Source organism: Herpailurus yagouaroundi, unplaced genomic scaffold (genome assembly GCF_014898765.1).
Source record: "Herpailurus yagouaroundi ecotype Mexico unplaced genomic scaffold, PumYag 28, whole genome shotgun sequence".
NCBI lineage: Eukaryota > Metazoa > Chordata > Mammalia > Carnivora > Felidae > Herpailurus > Herpailurus yagouaroundi.
In genome coordinates this window covers 133,507,969-133,519,360 of record NW_024412376.1, presented here as the reverse complement: position 1 = coordinate 133,519,360, position 11,392 = coordinate 133,507,969, and positions in this window count along the sequence as shown.

Below are 11,392 nucleotides of genomic sequence, written 5' to 3'. Positions count from 1 at the left end.
GAGCTTTTTGATTTGTTTTTGGGTTGTTTTTTGTTTTCAGCATTATGAACTCATAGGTCTAAATATATTTTATGTGTTTTCTTTCATTGCAGTGTTTATTCTTATTTATGCCCAAATTATCCAAACGTTGACCAGGGGAAGCCTCCTCAGTTTGGCTTCTCAGTTCTTTTGACAGGACCCTAGTGGTCTTTGAGAGCTTCTTTGCTAGCTGGTCTGACCAGATATCCCAGCCTCTTTTTTTACGCTCTTTGCCTAGACCTGGTATCAGGCATTTCTCCAAGGAGCCCTGGTCCTTTTTAGTGGGAATTGGTATTTAGAAACTACACTGTTGGCCCTAGATTGGATTTTGGAATGAGTGATTTATGAGTTTTTTGGAAAGGAAGCAATGGTCACTAGGCACCAGGGTCTAGTTGAATTAAAGTCATCATACATCTATTAAATAAGACATGGCTCATTCTAGATGAAGGAGAGGAGACTAAGCACAAACAAACAACTGGGACATGATATTATGTATAAAGAGCTTTGGGGAAATAAACCAAGCATGAAATAATTATGCCTGGAGTCAGGGAATAAAGCTTCAGCAAGAAGGTGACATCTGAGCAATGGAAAGAGTCATGCAGGCAAGGTGGAATGGAGAAAGTTCTGAGCAGAAAAATAACATGAACAAAGCCTCAGAATTATCAAAGTGCACAGCATGTTTGAAGAAGAGTCAGATTTGCTTCATTTCCTGTGACAGGGATAGTGGATTCAGAGAGCAGCCAACCGCAGTCAACATAATGTATCTGGACTTCAGCAGGGCATTTGTCCAGGCCTATCATGATATCATTATGGACAAGATGGAGAAATATGGACTAAACGATAGGACTATTAGATGAATTAACAACAGTTAGGTGAATAAATGAACCCAGAGGATGCTGATTAGTAGGTGGATATCAGCATGAGGATGGTCTCTAGTGGAGTGACACGGGGCCGTGTCTAGGTCAACGTTTTTTTCAATGATTTAGATACAAGTATAGAACAAATACTTAACAAATCTGCAGATTATCTGGAGCTAGGTGGGATAATGAGTAGTCTTAGTGACAGGGTCTGGATTCAAAGAGATATTGGCAGGTTGGACCTATTGAGATAAAATTTCTAGGGATGGATGTAAATTTCCATAACTGAGTGAAAAAACAAACAAATGAGCACACAAGTGTACATGCACACACACACACACACACACACACACACACACAGACACAAGAAACATGGGTAGTAGAATGCACATGAGAAAAAACTTAGGAGTTCAGTCCTGCACAATGTATTATTAGTGTGCATGGATAACAACAGAGTGCACAGAATGTGGTGGGGGTGCTTATCACTGGTGAGATGCTCAGATCCCTCTTGAAGAATAGTTTGAAAGAGCAATTGACAAACTGGGGTAGTTCATGGGAGAGTGGCCTAACTGGTAGAGGAATTTTCAAAAACAATAATGAAAAAGTCAGAAACCTATAATCAAGGAATTCACAAGACTACAGTGGCTATAATAGCTATAGAGCTGCCATTTTGAAGTCTTTTGCAATATTCCTGAGATAATGCAAGCATACACAGGGACCATTGTCATACTGCAGCAAGACTCTGGATAGATGGACTGTAGTTTCAGTTCTTTTCCTGCTAATTCTAGGACTTCAGGTATGGTAATGGTCTCAGATTTCTTGTTCCTCTCAGTAAGGGATAGAGTTGAACTTCCCCTCCCCTTGTATCTGAGCTGCTCTCAGTGACTTGCTTCACCAACAATATTGAACAACAATATTGCTTCAATATGGGAGAAGCTATGGGTCTCCTAAGACTGGGTCATAGGAAGCCTTGCTGTTTTCACCCCAGCTTCTTGGAATGCTCATTCTGTGAGGATCCCCTGTGACCAATAGGGAAGACCAGATTGAGAGAGATGCCCAGAAAGTCACAGTTGTCCTAGCCCTCAGATGTTTGAGTCACTCCAGCTGAAGCCTCAGACATCATGTGGGGCAAAAATATCATCCCCCCCAAGATGAGTCCAAATTTCACATTCAAGAGAAAAACGAATGATTGTCATATTTTCAGCCACTGAGTTTTGGGGTGGTTCCTAGCATATGAAAAGGTAACCAGAACATGAAGTAAGTCACCCTAACTCTATGGGAGATTGATTTCCAACCTGTAAATGATGTGAGAGGATTGGACACATTTTTTAAAAAATGTTTGTTTTGAGAGAGAGAGGGAGTGTGTGTGTGTGTGTGTGCACGTGCACGTGTGAGCAGGGGAGGGGCAGAGAGAGAGAGAGAGAGAGAGAGAGAGAAAGAATCCCAAGCAGGCTCTGCACTGTCAGTATGGAGCCCATCTCGGGGCTCCATCCCACAAACCATGAGATCATGACATGAACCAAAATCAAGAGTTGGACACTTAACCCACTGAGCCACCCAGGCGCCCCAAGAGGATTTAATACTTTTTAAGGCTGCTTCTCACTCTGACATTCTCTGCAGCAAACATTTGTGGTCCCATGATTCCTTTATGCTCTTAAAAAATTATTCAGGCCCTCAAAGAGTTTTTGCCTATGTGGGTTATATCTATCGATATTTGCCATATTAGAAGTTAAAACTGAGAAGAAAATGTATAATTTATACTTATTAATTTATTTAAAAATAACAAAAATCCACTAATTTTTTACATGAACAAAATGTTTTTGATGAAAATACTTTCTTAAACAAAAAAAAATACTGTAAGAGTAGCATTGCTTTATATTTTTGCAAATTTCTTTATTATTTTTTAACTTGCATTTCTTTTCCTTTTTAAAATGTGTATTAATTGAGGTATAGTTGACTTACAAAATTACAAAATCAGTATGTTGTATGCCCCAAACTTTGGGTGTATATAATTCAACAATTATATACATTACAGGTGTTCCTGGCTGGCTCAGTTGGTAGAGCATGGCTGTTCTTGATCTCAGGGTTGTGAGTTCAATCCCCACACTGGGTGTGGAGATTACTTACAAATAAAATCTTTTTTTTTTTAATTTTTTTTAACGTTTTTATTTTATTTTTGGGACAGAGAGAGACAGAGCATGAACGGGGGAGGGGCAGAGAGAGAGGGAGACACAGAATTGGAAACAGGCTCCAGGCTCTGAGCCATCAGCCCAGAGCCCGACGCGGGGCTCGAACTCAGGAACCGTGAGATCGTGACCTGAGCCGAAGTCGGATGCTCAACCGACTGAGCCACCCAGGCGCCCCTACAAATAAAATCTTTTAAAAGCATATTACTTTGAAATAAGATCGTATAAATATAAAAACGTTATATACATTACCAAATACTGCAAGTTTTTGTTTAATATCTGGCTTAGTAGAAGACACCTGGAGACTCATATCTGCTTCTGCTTGCAAACTGTTGCAATCACATGTCATGGAACCTCTAGAAAACTTCACTGTACACTTGAGAGAGAACGAACAAGGTCAACAGTGTATCTGTATTATTATAAGAATAGTTTTGACCCCACAGACCCCTCAAATGAACATTGGGGATTTCCAGGGATCTCCAGACTGTACTTTGGGAACCACTGCTCTAAAGAAATGATGTATAAAATTAATCTATAATCATTCATTTGTAGGTGATAACACTTACTAGGTTCAAAGTTTCAGAGTAAATTGCATTTTACTAAGAAATAAAGTCTTCCTCAGACAGATCAATCTCTAATGGCAGCATTTCTTTTTTATTTTTTAAATGTTTATTTATTTATTTTTGAGAGAGAGAAAGAGAGAGTGGGGAGGGGGGTTGGTGAAGGGCAGAGAGAGAGAGAGAATCCCAAGCAGGCTCTGCGCTGTCAGATCTCATGAACCGCGAGATGATGACCTGAGCCGAAATCCAGAGTCGGACACTTAACCGATGGAGCCACCCAGGTGCCCTGCTCACGGCAGCATTTCAAAACCACAGAAGGTCTTTTGTTAAGGATCCTCTGTTCTGGTCCACTTCATGGGCTGCTACCCCTTCAGCCTCCACTGAAGTTTGCTCCAGACCAGAGGGAGGCTGTGGCCACAAGACTAGACCCATTGGAGACAGGAAGAGAGCAAACTGGCTGCCACGTTCAGGTCTTCCAGAGCCCCTTCACTTTAAGAGAATATCTCTTTCTTGATTTATGAACAGAGAAGCGTTCTATGTGTAATTAGCAAAAAAACTATGTGTAATTAGCAAAAAATTTAGCAAATGTGTAATTTGCTAAAAAATTAGCAAAAAACTCTATGTGTAATTAGCAAGCAACTTGGAGATTGCTAACCAACTATCCTTGCCCCCACTTTAAGCAATTAGACTGGGTTCTTTGTCGTGTTGGACATTATGGTAAGAGACTGTTGTAACATGGAGGTAATATGCTTGTTTATTTTAATTAAATCATTGAAAATCAGAAATGATATCATATCTAGCCCTTCCTAGCATTACCGACATTTCCCAGAACTTTTAACTGCAGGTTTTTAGTAATTGCATTGTGCTAATCAACTAAAATGGCCCAGTATAAATGTTAATAAATAAGCATAATCATAATCATGATCCTAGACATACCCAGTTGCCAAGAACTTTGAGAAGCCATTGAATCCATCCCTCTGCCTCCAGGCATGCTTTATCTTCCAGCCAATTCTCTGCAGAAAAAAAAATGTCAGAGAATATGTTCTATGTTGGGTACTTCTTCCCACCTTTCTTACATATATTTTTCAGATATCCTAGTCCAGAAAAAAAGGACAATTAATTCAAGTAATTTTAGAAAGCATTAAAAAAAATTGAGACACTGAGAAATCTGTTTGAAGGAAGATTGAGATTACCAGACGAACCTTTTTTTTTTTTTTTTCCCTAGAAATGAGGCAATGAGTATTTGACCAAATGCTTGCAGACCTGCCAAGTCCACATATGTTGAATATGTTTCAGTTCTTTGAGGGCTGGGTTAGAGAATTTTATTTTTCACTTTGGTAACAGCCAACTTTTAATTAATGATTAACTGAGCGTTTTTGACCTAGTTCCACCAGGAGTTAAGTATGTCTCGATACATTTAAAAGTTTTTGGATTTGAGGGGCACCTAGATGGCTCAGTCGGTTAAGCGTCCAACTTTGGCTCAGGCCATGATCTCACGGTTCAGGAGTTCGAGCCCCTCATCGGGCTCTGTGCTGACAGCTCAGAGCCTGGAGCCTGCTTCAGATTCTGTGTCTCCCTCTCTCTCTCTGCCCTTCCCCACTCACAGTCTGTCTGTGTCTCAAAAATAAATTAAAAAACAAAAAACATTGAAAAAAAAGTTTTTGGATTTGAAAAGATACACAGACTGTATGTAAGCTATTACTTATCTGGGGGTAATTACCAAACTTTTCAAAGATTTACATAAGGTTGAAGTTCTATTTTGTTACCTTTAGGAATAAATAATTTCTTAGAGAACGTTAGATCGTATCCTTTACTTTTGGCCCTATGGGATTTTTTAAAAGGTAGTTACTGAGCTATCAAGGACTCTTAAAATAATAAAAGAAGTTTCTGGTAAGCTCTCCACATACTCTGAGACCTAGGAAATAATTTCTTCTTTTATAGTCTATAAATAAATCTCTGACCCAAAAGCCACAAACATAAACAGAATGCTTAGATTCCAGAGTTCTACCACTTTCAAAGATGAAACATACATTCCTCTCCTTTCGCAGGACAAAGCCCTTTGTCCAGACCCTGATACCCAGGGTCTGGCCGCCATTCCTTTCACCGCGGCCAACTTTGTTGCAGCTGATATCTTCCACCTCAGTTGTCTGGAAATCAGTCCTCAAGCCTTGCAGAAACCCTGTCATGTTTAATACCAACTCTATGGTTTCAATATTCAGTCTTGAGTACTGAGAGAAAGTTCTATCACAGGGCCTGAATAGAATAGCGGAATGATTAAAATACCAACTTTGAGGACTAAGCCTGCTTTACCACTGTCCAGTTATATAACCTTGGACACATCATTTACCTTCTGTAACTTTAGAAGTTTTTATGTATATGAAAAAATGTTCAACATCACTCATCATCAGGGAAATACCGATCAAAACCACAATGAGATACCACCTCATACCTGTCAGAATAGCTAACATTAATAACTCAGGCAAGAGCAAATGTTGGTGAGGGTGCGGAGAAAGAGGATCTCTTTTGTACTGCTGGTGGGAATGCAAACTGGTACAGCCACTCTGGAAAACAGTATGGAGGTTCCTCAAAAAATTAAAATTAGAACTACCTTACGACCCAGCAATTGCGCTAGTAGGTATTTATCCAAGGGATATAGGTGTGCTGTTTCAAAGGGACACATGCACCCCAATGTTTATAGCAGTACTATCAACAATAGCCAAAGTATGAAAAGATCCCAAATGTCCATCGATGAATGAATGGATAAAGAAGATGTGGTGTGTGTGTGTGTGTGTGTGTGTGTGTGTGTGTATATATATATATATATATATATATATATAATGGAGTATTACTCAGCAATCAAAAAGAATGAAATCTTGCCATTTACAACCATGTGGATGGAACTAGAGGGCATTATGCTAAGTGAAATTAGTCAGAGAAGACAAATATCATATGATTTCACTCATATGAGGAATTTAAGAGACAAAACAGATGAACATAAGGGAAGGGAAGCAAAAATAATATCAAAACAAGGAGGGGGACAAAACATAAGAGACTCTTAAATATGGAGAACAAACAGAGGGTTGCTGGAGGGGTTGTGGGAGGGGGGATGGGCTAAAGGGGTAAGAGGCATCAAGGAGTCTACTCCTGAAATCATGGTTGCCCTATATACTAACTTGGATGTAAATTAAACAATAAAAAAATTTCTTTTCATGTGTAAAATGGGGTTGTGTTAGTCTTTTGGTGGTAAGACACAGAAAACCGAAACCAAATTGGCTTATTAATCTCCCTCCGTCTCTCTCTCTCTCTCTCTCTCTCTCTCTCTCTCACACACACACACACACTGGTATTCACTAGCTACTACAACTGCATAACTGCAGAAGCAGAGGAAGAAAGCTAAAGAGTTCCTTTCAGATGTGGCCAACTTGAGGTTCTCAAACTCTGGCGTGGGAATTGTTTCTCCATTTCTGAGTTCTGCGTTCCTCTGTACTGCCCACATTCTTAGCCAGGATCTCTCCAAGAAGGGGCGAGATGGCCACAACAGCTCATTCCCAGTTTATAAAAACAGCTTTAACAAACGCAGGGAAGGAAGTGCCTCTTTGCCAGGAGTCCCAGCAAAAGTCCCCAGAGTGGCTCTCTTTGCCTGTGATTGGTCCCACTTGGGTCCCAGCCCAACTTTGAACAATTGCTGTGGCTAAGAAGATGTATGTTTTCACCGGCAAGTCTTGAGTCATGTGCCTAGTGCTGGCGTTAAGCACGGAATCAATGTCACCTGACTACACAGACTGAGGTCGTTGTTGGACAGTTCTTGGAAGAAAAATTGAGTTGCTACTTGCAGACGAAGGGACAGTGGGTCCCGAGCAAGACAGAAAACAAAACAAAACTAATCTGTATCTGTCTACTACAGTGGATGATAACATCTACCTTAACTTCATGGGGTTTTTATGAGAATTAAATAGTAATGCAAGAAGGGCACTTGGCACGGTGCCTGGCACGTCGCCAGAGATCCATAACATTAGCTATTATATCCCTCAATAAATCGTTGTGGAATGAATGTAGAATGTTAGTGTAGCTGCAATAGTAACCACTGTCAGTGGATGGCATTTCACATATTTAGTGAAAAACTTTAAAAGCGGAGTGGCGCCTCCCATGCCAAGTCCATTAGGGACTGCTTGGAGTGCTGTGTTAAGGATTCTGAGAGGGGCGCCTGGGTGGCGCAGTCGGTTAAGCGTCCGACTTCAGCCAGGTCACGATCTCGCGGTCCGTGAGTTCGAGCCCCGCGTCAGGCTCTGGGCTGATGGCTCAGAGCCTGGAGCCTGTTTCCGATTCTGTGTCTCCCTCTCTCTCTGCCCCTCCCCTGTTCATGCTCTGTCTCTCTCTGTCCCAAAAATAAATAAAAAATGTTGAAAAAAAAAATTAAAAAAAAAAAAGAAGGATTCTGAGGCTTACTCTCGGCCCATTAGGAATTTGTTCCACGCTCAGTTAGGAATGCCTATAGACCCCGAGTTCTCTCTTCTGTAACAAAAGCCAGTACATAAGGCTACTTAGGGAACCATTTTACCTGACTTCGGGTTGGGGAATTATTAAAATGTAGAATTACAGATAGACTTTCAATTCATATCAGGAAGGTTAGAAAGGACCATATTAGGCAAAGTCAGAGAAAAGAGAGAGTGGGCATAGGTCTTATTCACTCTTAGAGATTCAGCGCCTGGCACATAGTAGAAACTCGGTCAATATTTTTTTTGAACTGAAAATAATTATGTTATACTGAAATTCTTCCCAGGAACCCAGGGGGGATATTGGTAAAATTAAACCATGTGGAACTTGAGTAGTGATAATGTTCTGTTCACAGATTTCATGTATTTTTGCATATAATTCATGGCATTTATATTAAATTCATAAATAAAATATTCCTGTTGGTGTGAACTCAATAAAGCATTTTAAAATAACAACAAAATGTCCTCCTGCCCTCTTCTATATTTATCAGTAATTTCACTGATTTCTCAGTTCTTTAAGACTTAATGAAAGAACTCTGCACTTGGCAAGTTAGTGACAGCAAAGGTGGTCTGGGCAGTCAGACACGGGCAAAGCCTTAGGCGACACGTATGCAGGGATCGTGCCGGCTTCAAAAAAGAACTGTTCTGACCCCATCAACCCCTTCACATCTGAGATGATGGCCATTCACGTTGTCATGAGGGGCATGTTGTGTTTTCACTGCACACTTTGGGAGAATGTATATTAGAAATGACTGCACGACTACACATTGGATGACTCAGGCAAGGCTAATGGAGAGCGGAACACTAGACGGAGGGACCATGGGAGAAAAATACCCTGGGTAGTACCAAGAACATCGGTTTTGAAGCCAGACTTGGGCTTCAAACCCCAGTTCTACAAGGACTCTCAATAAGTTACTTCATCTCTGTGCCTTAGTTTATTTGCCTACAAAATGGAGCTAACAATATATTAAAAATAAAGAAATGTCAGCCTCGTAGATGACTATGAGCATAAACAAGATAATAGTCACAAAGGTCTTGGCATAGGGTAAGCGCTTAATACATGGTAGTTATTGTTATTGTTGTTTTGATTTTAAGCCCTAACTCACAGGATGTTAGTAGGTAAAACCATACGTTGAATTTAATCTTATAGATTAAATTAAATGTATGCAGAAGCATGTGTACATGCATATCTAATAACATGATATTGTGGATTACCTATTGCTAGATTTCATTGCTGTAATATTTCCCAAATATTTTTTGGGAAATTTCTGAAGTTATACTCCCATTTATACATGATGTAAAGAGTCCATTTCATCCTCTTTGGAATGCTTTTTGAAGATTTATTCCTTCTTGGATGTCCTTAGGAGTCCTTGTATATATGCATTGGGGCAGGATTGAGCAAAAATTTAACCACATAGTATTTTATAAAAGGAGACAGAAACATCTAATCGCACTATTTTTGCCATTAGAGTCCAGCTCCATAAGGATGGGGCCCATCTCTGTCATGGTCACCGTGGAATCCCAAATGACTGCTACCTAGTAGGCCCTCAGTGCGTGTTTGTTATTGTTGGATGGTTGTGAAAAAGTTAAGAGGGGCTTCAAACAGGTGGCGGTTTTGAGGCTGACTTTGCAAGTTGGCTATAATTTTAACTCGTGGAGTTGAGGGAGAAGAAGGTTCCGACTAGGGGAAGCGGCATCATATCTCCCTGACAAGGTTATTATTGGGCTTAAATGAGAACATGTATATGAAACACTATATAGAGTTGTGCATTTTTGTAGCAGGGAACTGGGAAGACTGGAAAAATAGAATGATGTCTTCTGGAAATGGTATTTAATCCTCATTTACAGCTGAGGAAACTGAGAAGCCAAAAGGTAAATTCATTTGCCCAAACTTGCCATAGCCAGCGAGCAGCAAAGCCAGGATTTGTACTTAGGACTGGCTAGCTCAAACCCCATAAAGTTAACCACTAAACCATACTACCTCTCATGTCAAAAAAATCTTGAAATGCCAGGATGAGGAATTTGCACTTGTTTTGATGGGCCCACTGGGCAGGCCGGGACTAGGGGGAAGCCAATGAACGACTCACCTTGGGCACACAATTTAAGGGCTACCAAAAACCCAGTAATCCAGATCAATAATATTGTAATGTGATATTAAAAACAAAATAAAATCAGCAAACTACAGCTCCAGTCCCTTTTCTGCTTTCTTTTTTTGGGTAAAGTTTGATTGAAATCAGGGGCAAGATTAAGGTAAGGCAAGTGAGTCAGAGTTGGACAAATAACAGGGCTGGATCCTAGTCTTTACTTAAGATTTTTATATTTTATCATTCTGCTCAGCAATAATTTTGATATAAAAATATTGCATTAAGATAATATTTATCTTGATTACTGAGCATTTTATGGCCCCCTGAAAATTTGCACCCTCGGTGAGCCCTCTACCTGCCTCACCCTTGTTCCAGTCCCCCTGGGAATTTGCTTTCAAAACAAACAGTAATCTGGCAGTGATGAGTGATGACTTAGAGTGGGAGCTGAGAGTGGGCTGGTGCAAAAATATAGCCAACAATGGCTCAAAAGCAGTCAAATCACTGTGTTTAAAAGCTTCTTGAGGGGCGCCTGGGTGGCGCAGTCGGTTAAGCATCCGACTTCAGCCAGGTCACGATCTCGCGGTCCGTGAGTTCGAGCCCCGCGTCGGGCCCTGGGCTGATGGCTCAGAGCCTGGAGCCTGTTTCCAATTCTGTGTCTCCCTCTCTCTCTGCCCCTCCCCCGTTCATGCTCTGTCTCTCTCTGTCCCAAAAATAAATAAACGTTGAAAAAAAAAAATTTAAAATAAAAGCTTCTTGAAACAGTTCCCTTCCGTGTGGTTATGTCGTCAAACTGATACCTACTTGGATGGTTTGGCTAATTTTGCTTTTGAATTTTAGCTTTATTTTTTGATTTAATTTGTTTTATAATTAAGTAAAATGCGTGGCTCCAAAGTCAAATTCTATAAAACAAGATAGCTGGAGGAATCCAGCTTCTAGTTCTGTACCTTCCATCCCGGTCTTCACCCACTGCCCTAAGTAACCATGAAGAGGGGCGCCTGGGTGGCTCAGCCGGTTAAGCGTCCGACTTTGGGCCAGGTCATAATCTCACAGTTCGTGAATTCAAGCCCTGAACTGGGCTCTCTGCTTTCAGTGCAGAGCCCGCTTTGGATTCTCTGCCCCTTCCCCTGCTCCCCCCGCCCCCCAGCCTTGCACTCTCTTTCTCTCTCAAAAATAAATAAACATTAAAAAAAAAAA